Below are 12,901 nucleotides of genomic sequence, written 5' to 3'. Positions count from 1 at the left end.
TCCTTCAGCATAATCTTGTGGGGCTGCTGCTGCTGCTTGCTAAGTCGCTTCAGTTGTATCTGACTCTGTTCGACCCCATAGATGGCAGCCCACAAGGCTCCTCTGTCCACAGGATTCTCCAGGCAAGAACTCTGGAGTGGGTTGCCATTTATTTCTCCCAATCTTGTGGTGAGTGTACTATTTATTCCCATTATACTGATAAGGTCACTGACACAGTTACACAATAGTATCAGAGGCAAATTGAGAACCTAAGTTGAGTCAGATTTGGAAGCAGAGTTCCTGATTGAACCTCAACATTTCTTATAAAATAAAATGTGGGAGGGGTGCAGGGCATACTTTTTGCCAAACCTTGTACAACTAAAAGAGTTTGAAAATTATGTATAAACTTAATGTTGATTTTAAAACATAACCACTATTTCCCCTAAAGTCAGGAATAAGACAAGGGTGCCTACGTTCACCACTACTATTCAACACAGTTTTGGAAGTTTTGGCCACAGCAATCAGAGCAGAAAAAGAAATAAAAGGAATCCAAATTGGAAAAGAAGAAGTAAAACTCTCACTGTTTGCAGATGACATGATCCTCTACATAGAAAACCCTAAAGACTCCACCGGAAAATTACTAGAGCTAATCAATGAATATAGTAAAGTTGCAGGATATAAAATCAACACACAGAAATCCCTTGCATTCCTATACACTAAGAATGAGAAAATAGAAAGAGAAATTAAGGAAACAATCCCATTCACCATTGCAATGAAAAGAATAAAATACTTAGGAATATATCTACCTAAAGAAACTAAAGACCTAAATATAGAAAACCATAAAACACTGTTGAAAGAAATCAGAGGACACTAATAGATGGAGAAATATACCATGTTCATGGATTGGAAGAATAAATATAGTGAAAATGAGTATATCACCCAAAGCAATCTATAGATTCAATGCAATCCCTATCAAGCTACCAATGGTATTATTCACAGAGCTAGAACAAATAATTTCACAATTTATATGGAAATACAAAAAACCTTGAATAGCCAAAGCAATCTTGAGAAAGAAGAATGGAACTGGAGGAATCAACCTGCCTGACTTCAGGCTCTACTACAAAGCCACAGTCATCAAGACAGTACGATACTGGCACAAAGACAGAAATATAGATCAATGGAACAAAATAGAAAGCCCAGAGATAAACCCACACACCTATGGACACCTTATCTTTCACAAAGGAGGCAAGGATATACAATGGAGAAAAGACAATCTCTTTAACAAGTTGTGCTGGGAAAACTGGTCAACCACTTGTAAAAGAATGAAACTGGAACACTTTCTAACACCATACACAAAAATAAACTTAAAATGGATTAACAATCTAAACATAAAGCCAGAAACTGTAAAACTCCTAGAGGAGAACATAGGCAAAACACTCTCTGACATATATCACAGCAGGATCCTCCATGACCCACCTCCCAGAATATTGGAAATATAAGCAAAAATAAACAAATGGGACCTAATTAAAATTAAAAGCTTCTGCACAACAAAAGAAACTATAAGCAAGGTGAAAAGACAGCCTTCAGAATGGGAGAAAATAATAGCAAATGAAGCAACTGACAAACAACTGATCTCAAAAATATACAAGCAACTCCTGAAGCTCAATTCCAGAAAAACAAATGACCCAATCAAAAAATGGGCCAAAGAACTAAATAGACATTTCTCCAAAGAAGACATACAGATGGCTAACAAACACATGAAAAGATGCTCAATATCACTCATTATCAGAGAAATACAAATCAAAACCACAATGAGGTACCATTTCACGCCAGTCAGAATGGCTGAGATCCAAAAGTCTACAAGCAATAAATGCTGGAGAGGATGTGGAGAAAAGGGAACCCTCTTACACTGTTGGTGGGAATGCAAACTAGTACAGCCACTCTGGAGAACAGTGTGGAGATTCCTTAAAAAACTGGAAATAGAACTGCCTTATGATCCAGCAATCCCACTGCTGGGCATACACACTGAAGAAACCAGAATTGAAAGAGACACTTGTACCCCAATGTTCATCACAGCACTGTTTATAATAGCCAGGACATGGAAGCAACCTAGATGTCCATCAGCAGATGAATGGATAAGAAAGCTGTGGTACATATACACAATGGAGTATTACTCAGCCATTAAAAAGAATACATTTGAATCAGTTCTAATGAGGTGTTTGAAACTGGAGCTGATTATACAGAGTGAAGTAAGCCAGAAAGAAAAACACCAATACAGTATACTAATGCATATATATGGAATTTAGAAAGATGGTAATGATAACCCTGTATGCGAGACAGCAAAAGAGACACACATGTATAGAACAGTCTTATGGATTCTATGGGAGAGGGAGGTGGGAGGATGATTTGGGAGAATGGCATTGAAACATGTATAATATCATATAAGAAACAAATCGCCAGTCCAGGTTTGATGCAGGATACAGGATGCTTGGATCTGGTGCACTGGGATAACCCAGAGGGAATGGTATGGGGAGGGAGATGGGAGGGGGATTCAGGATTGGGAACACGTGTACACCCGTGGCGGATTCATGTTGATGTATGGCAAAACCAATACAATATTGTAAAGTAATTAGCTCTAATTAAAATAGATAAATTAAAAAATATATATATATATATAAAATGAATAAAAACATAACCACTAGTGATAGTCAGAAGCTGAAAGCCATGGCTCTGACATTTTGGGGGGTTTACTTTGCTTCAGAATCAGAGTTAGTCTGGGGTAGAGATGTGTAGGAATATAGTCATAGCAGGGATAGAAGTTTCCCTGTTCAGGTAAAAACTTGTTCTAAACCACTCATGGTAGCACCAGGCATCAAGTGATATAAGCTGGAAAACAGTGTCCCAGGCATAAGGGGGTCAAATGTGTGGACACCCAAAGAAGGGGAAACTTGGGAAATTCTTGAGAAAACAGCCTTGGGAAGACAGTCTTGCCCTAGTGCATCAGACTGGCACACATCTTAGAGTATGTGCATTTTTGTGTCAAGACTTCATTCTCATAGATTGAACCAACACCTGTGCAAGCCTAAGAAACTTTAAGAATTTGAAGAAATTAATTTGCATGAAAATGAAGCAAAATATTTAAACCTCAATAAGTGTGTTTGCTTTCTTTAGCTGTGCCTGAGCTTGCTCATGAAAATTATCTCCATTCTACATGAAATGAGTAGATGAGATATTCAAGGACACACTCATTAAAGGTAATAGATTTTTAATTTAGCCTCTACCATGATACATTGTGATAGAAAATTTTGAAAGAGGAATAAATTGCTCCTAGTAATTTTAAAGAGATTTTCTTAAAATATTTGACCTATTCAAAATAAGTGTATGAAAATGATGTCTAGGTCTAGAAACAAGATTTTGAAAAAAAAAATGTGCTTTGGGGTATATCCACGTCCTGAATACTACAGTGAATTGGCTAATTTGGTTGACAATGCAGAAAGCCAAATAAAATTATTTCAGCTTCAGAAATGACAGAGCCTTTAGATTTATGGCTGCCAAAGGGTAAATTCAGCAAGGACATTCATGAGACCTCCTTGTATTTCTAATAATTGGCATAGTTAATACTTTATGAGTGTTTATCAGGAACAAGGCACTGTTCTAATTGCTCTACAAATATATTAATGACTTTCTTTCTCACAACAAGCTCATCATACTGGTGCTATTATCTTCAATGTTTTATAGAAAATGGCAGGAAGAGATCCATCAGGACTATCAACATTTGGGGACAGCTCTAGAGCCCAGGCTCTGCAACACTGCATATTGAGGAATAGTTTGCTTACTGACACAAGAGCTTGAACTTCATAAGATCTTCCCTGAAGAAAATGTGTCAAGAGATGAAGTGATGTGTGCTGGTCATTTACAACTATATTCCTTGTCTCAGTTTAATAACCTTAAGAAACACAAGAAGAATCTTCATTTTAAGCAAATGAATTAGAATAGGTGGATAATTGAAGCAGTCATATGTTTATCTCTATTTAATAAATTAGAAATGCTTGCTTTTATTCTGGAATATTAGGCTGATACCATCTTGAATGAGGGCCGCAGAACAGATAGACCAAGTCCCTTAGATTTAGGCTAAGCTGGGGCTTCCCTCGTGGCTCAGACCGTAAAGAATCTGCCTGCAGTGTGGGAGACCCGGGTTCAACCCCTGGGTTGGGAAGATCCCCTGGAGAAGGAAATGGCAACCCACTCCAGTATTCTTGCCTGGAAAATGCCAAGGACAGAGGAGGCTGGCAGGCTACAAGCTGTGGGTCACAAAGAATCAGACACGACTGAGCAACTAACACTGGAATCTGGGTCCAAATCTAAGTTTGCATACTCACTGCCTATATGACTTTGGAAAAAATTCTTTTTTTTAGGGGGAAAATTTTTGACTGCACTGAATCTTAGGGTTATTAACACATGTGACTATGTTGTGAAGAGAATTATATGGAATATGTAGCATAGACCTAGGGCTCCATTTATGTTAGCATTCTTTATGATTGATGGACTCTATTATGAGCATAGGATTTGGTACCAATTAAGAAATAACTCAGATCTGAGAACAAAAACAGTTTATGAAATAGTTTCCTTTAGTATGGTGAAAGCAGAACTCAGAACCCAAGACAGAGAGAAAGTGGTCTTCAGAGATTCACTTTAGATTGGGAGGTCTTCATTTTCTCTATTGATCTTTTTTTAAGCTATGTTAATACAGAAAATATAAAATTTAACAGGAAAATTTGCCTGCATTTGTACTCAAACTGCACTTGAATGGATTAGCTAACAACCATAATTTTGGAATTAGTGTGTGAAGAAGAGAGCACCACTTGAAATAAAATTCAGAATGATGGTGGTGGGGGGCGCGTTGGAGAGAGAAAACAAGGAGGCAGGCAGACAGGAGCACAGTGAAGATTTACAGATGGCTTAGTAGATTTCATTGTTCAGGGACATTCCCAAAATCATATCTAAATAAACTACAAGCTGTAGTAGAAATTTCAAGTTAAGACCAAGGGACAGGGGAGTCCCTGGTGGCCCAGTGGTTAGGATTCCATGCTTCTGCTGCAGGGGGCACAGATTCCATCCCCAGTCCCTGGTCAAGGAACTAAGATCTCCACGAGCCACACAGTACAAGGAAACAAACAAACAAACAAACAAACAAAACAAAACTCCAAGGGACAAAGAATAAAATGATCACAGGGTGCTTAGATTCTCCAAATTGATGAAATGGCTTTTTGGTGGTAGATGACTTTCCTAACACAAGCGGTAAAAGAAAAGCTTTCCAGAGAAATATGGGTTGAGTAGGCAGATGAAATCCATCCTCTTAAGCAAAGATAATCTATATATGCTGTAGCATTTAGAAGGTAGAATCACTGGACCTTTACAGGGAGTCTGATATTGTGCTAAGCATCACACACATTTGCATACATGTTGCTTAATTTTCATCAACAGCCCTGTGAGGTAGTTACTATGATACCCGCCATTTTCAAAGGGAGAAACTGAGGAACAGAAGTCAGCTAGCTTTCCTGAAGATAATGCCTAGTGTTAGCAATCTCAAACCAGGGCCAACAAGCTTCCTTCCCACACCAACAAGCCATACCTCAACTGCCTGTGCATGACCTGCATTTTCTAGCACAATGCTTTCCTTGCATGTAGTATGTGTTTGGTAAAAACTGAATATTCCTCCTACAATTAAAGACGTTGAAGGTTTCTGTGAGACTGTACCCATGAGAGTATTAGCTTCTTAAGTCATGATTAACCAAAAATCCCTCAGCAGGGATTAATTTATCAGATTAGCCTAGCAGAAAACATGGGTCTGAGGATTCAGGACAAAGGAAAAGGCATATTGCATCTAAGAGAGGAAGAAAGATAATGTTCATAGTATAAGACGCTTCCTGCTGGGGCTCAATAATGGGATACTGGGAACCTCTGCCATCCAATTGAGAAGATGGTAATGTGAATGGGCAAAAAAGATGCTAACCCTCCCCCATCCTTCATATTACTACAGGGTGACTCTGTCCATGGCTACAGGGCCACACATCTAACCATATCGGAATCCAACTCCTTCTCAAGATTTGGGAGGCTCCAACATCCAGTCAGTTCCTTTTCAGAAAATGACAATTTAAGGTGCATTAAAAGAAGCAGCATCAGCCATGAAGAGGCATCAGCCACCAGTACTATCTGGTGGAATATGCTGACTCATCGCAAGAGGAGCCTGGCAGTCAACAGTCCACGGGGTTGCAAAGGCTCGGACACGACTGGGCGACTGACACACGTCATAAGACAGGAGGAATCCAAACTGCAGGGGGCACCAAAGAAGGAAGATCCTAGCGTCACAAATGCCTGATCTACCAACCTCTGAGGCCATGATGCTGGTAATTCTTTCCACGGCTTCATGTTATGAAGACTGCCGTGGGAATGGTTGGCTCATAAGTCCACCATTTTTCTCATACTTGTTAAAATCAGGCTTTTATCACATACAGTGAAAAGATAGAAGCAAAAGTTCATCCTATCATACTTTTAGTTTGTTCTCTACTATCTTCCCCAAGGCACTCATACGTGACATTTACATGATTCTCATGCTTAGGTTGTAAGTTCTATGTAGCCCATCTTACCACCAGAATTTAACTCTTACTTGAGTGGGAAATAAAATTCTACTGTGAGGTTTTTTTGCATGAAGCAGTTAACCTACATTGGATTTTAGGGGAAGTGGCTTATCCAAAGTCACCCAGCCAATTACAAGCAGACCCAGAACTAGGATGAAATCTTGCTCATTTAATGCCATCTCCCCAAGACACTACATCATCTCTAACACATGTGTAAAGGTCAAAGGGTGTAATTAAATTTTTATCCCCACCCAAATGAATGCTTTTGACTAAGCCAGCATGCTTAAAAGGCAACGGTATTACATGACAGATTATACAAATGAGAGGCTCATCCTATCTGTGCAACATTAAATGAGTAAAGGAAAAACCACTGCCTTTGGCTCAGAGAGCACTTCACATCAGCTTAATTAAACATCAACAGGAAGACACACAAATGTGCATGCACACACGCACGCATGCACACACACACACACACACTCCCACTAAAACAATCGCGAGTCTCAGTCTCAGGTTCATTATGCAGACAAACCAGATGATTTGAAATAAAACTTCAAATGGTTCCTGTCACAAAGGAAAGAAAAAGAACAAAAGGGAAAAGAGACAACGTATCTACATTTATGGAATATAAACTATGGTTGAAGCTCTCAGGTGCCGAAGCTACAAGCATCTCATTTTTAGCCTTGAAACTTACAGAGGACGATTTTGATTTTCACTGAGCTCCTGCTGTAGGTAAGAAAGCTGACTTTGGTGAGAAGGCTGGCTTGTATGTATCTCTAGAGCTTCCCTTCAGTTTGGTTATTTAAGGATTCAGATGTTTCAAGATAGTATCAAAGTTCTTTCCAAAGCGTGCATGCAATTGTTATCTGGAAGAGAACTAATTTTGCTAAAATTATGTCCAATAATTTTCGTTAAAATATGGATGATCATAGAAAGTAGAGTAGGGTGGGAATGGGACTGATGGGGTTAGAACCCTGATGGAAATTAAGATTCAAGCTCTAATAGTTGCAAGTAATCTGTCTGTCTGAGGCTTCCCTGGTGGCTCAGTGGTAGAAACAATCTGCTAGACAATGCTGCAGATACTGGTTTGATCCCTGGGTCAAGAAGATACCTGGAGAAGGAAAAGGCAACCCACCCCAGTATTCTTGCATGGAAAATCCTATGGCCAGAGGAGCCTGGCGAGTTACAGTCCATGGGGTCACAAAAGAGTCAGACATGACTTAGCGGCTAAACAAAAATCTGTCTGCTAGACAGAAAGACACTGGGGAAATTTAGAATTATTACCTTTAATTAATATATGTCCTTTGTTCTACAAACCTTTCCTTAATTCTAACCCCCTCTTTTACCCACACTCTCTTCTATAATCTCCTTACCACATAGCTTAGACAGCCCAAGAATCTCTCCTAATGGCTTAAATGGAACAACTCTTCCTTTCTTGGGTGGCAGGTAGAAAGAAGAGGGTGATAAGAACTCCTTCTATTTTCAGGAAAATGAAACCTCATTCCATCTCTACCTCTACCCCCACAGGGGAAAAAAAAGTAAAAAAACACTTGGCTCACACCTTCCTGTTTCACCAACCCAATTTTTTCCTGTTTCAAGCACAAAAGTAATTACGGGCCTAGCTATAAATATCGAGTCTTTTACCTTGACAGAAAGCGGGAATGATACAAGGGTTTAATGGTATTATTTATTATCCACCTTGCACACATTATTTCCTGCCAGTGTTGGAGCTTTGTGTTCATTTTCTTGCAAATGGTTATTTTCATATTAGCTTTACCCTGATGCTTTACTACTGAATTTGAATGTGTCTAGAACGCATTCTATTTTCCATCTGGAAGTCAGTAGAAAGGCCTTAAAACATCCCCATAAAATTGCCTAAGTATTATCTATCTCTAGATATGGAGAAAGTAAACTGCAGGTAGATCAAGCATTTCCTGGGTTGCCAGCCAGACTGCCTGTGATTAGACATCAGCTTCTGTACACGTTACTATGGGGGTGGGGAGCTGGCAGCAGCACGTTTAAAGCTGAGTTCCGTTCTCTCAGAACTTCTCTATATGTTCTTATTCAACTTAGAGACAGCCTAAAGAAGAGTATCAATAGCAGAGGCATAATTTATTAAAACTGAAGCTCCAGTACTTTGCCCATGCGACACAAAGAGCCCATTCATTGGAAAAGACCCTACTCATTGGAAAAGACCCTGATGCTGGGAAGGCTTGAGGGCAGGAGGAGAAGGGGACGACAGAGGATGAGGTGGCTGGATGGCATCACCCACTCAACGGACATGAGTCTGAGCAAGCTCCAGGAGATGGTGAAGGATGGTCAAGCCTGGCGTGCTGCAGTCCATGGGGTCGCAAAGAGTCAGACACAACTGAGCGACTGAACAACAACCACAAACTTTAGTGAACACCAGTTCAGGAAATGAGAAGAATATTAAAGACCAAATGGTGAAGCCCATTAAGCAACAGAATTAAGAAAACCAGTCTGGAGACCCCACTCCATTGTCCTCCAGAACCTAATTTGAAAGTCATTGCCTGGGCTCTCTGAGCCTAGAGAGCATGGAAGGGAAAAACCAGCTGGAGGTGGAGAGATCTGAGTTGTTTCCTGGGTCTGTCTTGAGCAAGCTGCGGGGTCACGGACAATTGACTTCACTTCTCTGGGCCTCCACTTCCTGACCTATGAAATCCTGCAACTCTACGCAGCTCCAGTGAGTTTAGTGGGTGATGGAAGGGTTTGCTTTTGTCACCAAGACTGAAGCCAAGGTCAAGAGACCCTGGGGCCTGACATTTAAATTCATTACTATATCAAACTAGACTTCTTAAACTGATGTGTCCAACAGGCTTGAAATCGGCAGACAAGGAGAAGGCACAGAGGATGCCTGAAAGGTTGGTTCGTTTGGAGTCCTGGACATTTTTCCTGCATTCTTCTCAATCTCCTGTCTTCTTGACCACAGTGTCCACCTTCTTCTTCTTTTACCCCCTTATCTCTCTACGTGGTATGGTATGGTAATGTTGTATGGATTGCTTATTATTTTTCTCTGATAAGCCTATTAGAATTTAAGGACAAAAGGTTGAAGAGATTTTCTTCTGCTTAAGTTGTTCCCATAAAGGGTTCAACAGGATTAAGCCTAAAGCACCTTGGAGACAGCAAAGTTTTTAGCAAGACTATATCCACTGATTTAAAACAAAATGTGGCCTGTCAGCTGAATTCAGGCTCTTTGCTAGACCTGAGAAATACATCAGAAGAAAGTGGATGGTGCTTTGGTGCACCCTCCTCGCTCACTATTTCAAAGTTAATTTAGAGGAGGAATTGAGTCTCTGGCCAGAAAGACTCTACTGAGAAAGTAAACAGAGGCCCTGTAGGAAGATAAGCGACTTCAAGTTAAACATGCAGGAAGGTGATGTAGTATGAGAAATGCCAACTGATCTGTTAAACAAAACAGACTCACAGACTTAGAAAACTTATGGGGGGAAAGGTGGGGGGCAGGTAAATTAGGAGGCTTGGATTAACGTATACACAGAACTGTATATAAAACAGAATGAACAAGGACCTACTGTATAGCACAAGAACTCTACTCAGTACTTTGTAATAACCTACGTAGGAGAAGAATCTGAATTAGATATGATGTGTGTGTGTGTATATATATATATAAAACTTAAAAACTCTGCCATACACGTGAAACTAACACAACACTGTAAATTAATTATACTTATATATAAAATAAAAATTATTAAAAAACAAAATGAAAGTCCAGGCTGCCCCAGTCTTCCTCTAAAAGGTGAGGTGAGAGCCAGAAATGAAGGGCTGGGGACTTCTGACAACCATAATCCTGGCAGCAAGGCTGGAGCCCACATATTCCAGAAGTCCAGAAGCATCCTTTCCACTGAACCATGAGCCCCTAAGCTCAAAGCAGGAATCAGCTTCTAAAACAGGACGATCTAGGGAACTGGATTGCCAACACTGGGCGACTTTGAAAACAACTTGATTTTTTTCCAAAACTTTGTTTGCTCATTAGTAATAGACTTGCCGAAAGAAACATTTCCAAATTATGGCTTTAGGTTTTGAGGCATAAGCTTTCCTAAAGTGGACAGGCGTGGCTGGCATCACTGTGAAAGGCAGGGTCCAGGCGAGGGGGCAAGGGTTAGAGGTGAACAACTTATCCAGTCAAGAGGGCTTTGTTGTTTTCCTCCTCTGTACCAGTTTCTAGCCCAGCATCCTCCACCCCTTGACTGCCTCCTTCCTATGTTTGTCAAATACTGTCCCGAATTAAAAGTGCTACAACACTGTGTGAAGATGAGCTGCAAGCCTGAACCTGGGCCAAAAACACTGAGGTCACCCTCATGATGGTTACTGTCAGCTTACCCAGAAGAACTTTCTTCTCCCTTCAAGAATAAAGACAGTGATTCATGAAAATGACACACTCATTTGGCAGCAGGATAAGAGCATGTGAAGCCAAAAGTAGATTTCAGTGCTGGGCTTCGAATTTCCCTCTGCCAGTGCATCCACCAAACTCAGTCCCCCGAATCAGCAACACTGAAAACTGAATTCCACACGTCTCTAGGGATACAACGTGTGAGGGAAGGCCACAGATGACTGGAACATCCCCAGAGGCTCTTCAACACATGCTATTATATGGTGGTTATTTTAGCAGGCAAGCACAGAAAACGTGTATTGTCAATTACGCCTTCCCTCCCATCCCTAAGTGATACTATGAACAAAGAGCTAAAACTTGAGTCCTTGGAGGCTGTGTTGCGGGCTATCACATACACAGTCACACTATAGTTTTGGATGAGTTCCCCAACCATCTGTATTCCTCTAGATCCCAAACAAAAAGATGACCCTATTAGCTATGCCTGAAATGTTAACTTTTCAAATTTTTTCATTTTACTGGAGTATAGTTGATTTACAATGATGTATTAGTTTCGGCTGTACAGCAAAGTGGTTCAGTTACACAAATAAATATATTTATTCTTGTGTAGATTCTTTTCTCTTGTAGTAGAGTTCCCTGTGCTAATCAGAGTGTCCTTCTTGGTTATCTATCTATAGTAGAGTCTGCATGTTCATCCCAAGCACCTGATTTATCCCTCAACCCAGATTTACCCTTTGGTAACCATATTTCTTTTCCATATCGGTAAGTCTGTTTCTGCTTTATAAATAATTTCATTTGCATCATTTTAAAAATTAGATTCCACATGTGAGTGATATCATATGATATTCGTCTTTGCCTTACTTACTTTACCTAGCATGATAATCTCTAGGTCCATCCAAGTTGCTACAAATGGCATTATTTCATTCCTTTTTATGGCTAAGCAATATTCTGTCACACATACATAGCACATCTTCTTGAAAATAGTAGGTGGGCACTAGGTTGCTTCCATGTCTTGCCTATTGTAAATAGCACTGCCACAAACACAGGGGCAAGTATCTTTTCAGATTATGGTTTTCTCTGGATATATGCCCAGGAGTGGGATTGCTAGGTCATATGGTGGTTCTAGTTTTAATTTGTTAAGGAACCTCCATACTGTTCTCCATAGTGACTGTACCACTTTACATTCCTTCTAACAATGTAGGAGGATTTCCTTTTCCCCATACTCTCTCCAACATTTATTGTTTGTTGACTTTTTGATGATGGCCATTTGGACTGGTGTGAGGTCATACCTCACGACAGCTAAATGCTTTCTGTTCCTTTGGCTTAAGGCCCTCTGTAGTCCTTTGCAACATAAATCTGTTTACAGAGAAATATAATATATTAAGTTCTAGACCATTGTGTGCCTTTTAGAAGCAAATCAGACCTTATTCATTTAATGCTCCCTAGAGGCCAGTGCAAAGTAGGTATGCAGTAAGTGATGGTGAAATAAATAGAAAGGGTAAGTCTACACCATTACCCAGTTCAACAAATTTGCTTGGTCAGCCAAGCAGATCACTGAAAGGAAAGGAATTAAGAGGAATGAGTCATAGGATTAAAGAGGAGTGGGAATGGCACCCCTAGAGGAGAGGTCAGGTAGGTGCAGTTAGTGGGCCTGAACAGAGGAGACGCTGGGATGGCCTGGAGACGCCAGTTCCCTGCTTGTGTGTACGCGTGCATGCTCAGAAGCTTCAGTCTTGTCTAACTCTTAGTGACCCTGTGGAGTGTAGCCCACCAGGGTCCTCTGTCCACAGGATTTCCCAGGCAAAACGAGTAGAGTAGCTTGTCATTTCCTTCTCCAGGGCATCTTCCAGACCCAGGGATGGAACCCCCGTTTCCTGTACTGGCAGGCAGGTTCTTTACCACTGAGCCGCAGGGGAAGCCT

General features: G+C 40.5%; 1 protein-coding gene across 2 annotated transcripts in view; it reads right to left on the bottom strand.

Annotated features, from left to right (window-relative positions):
- The window catches only part of DCC (DCC netrin 1 receptor), a 1,302,902-nt gene that overhangs the window by 1,149,210 nt on the left and 140,791 nt on the right, over positions 1–12,901 (bottom strand). The gene's annotated exons all lie outside the window — the stretch shown is intronic.

Source organism: Bos javanicus, chromosome 24, assembly GCF_032452875.1.
Source record: "Bos javanicus breed banteng chromosome 24, ARS-OSU_banteng_1.0, whole genome shotgun sequence".
Classification (NCBI taxonomy): Eukaryota; Metazoa; Chordata; class Mammalia; order Artiodactyla; family Bovidae; genus Bos; species Bos javanicus.
This window is presented reverse-complemented; position numbering and strand designations above follow the sequence as displayed.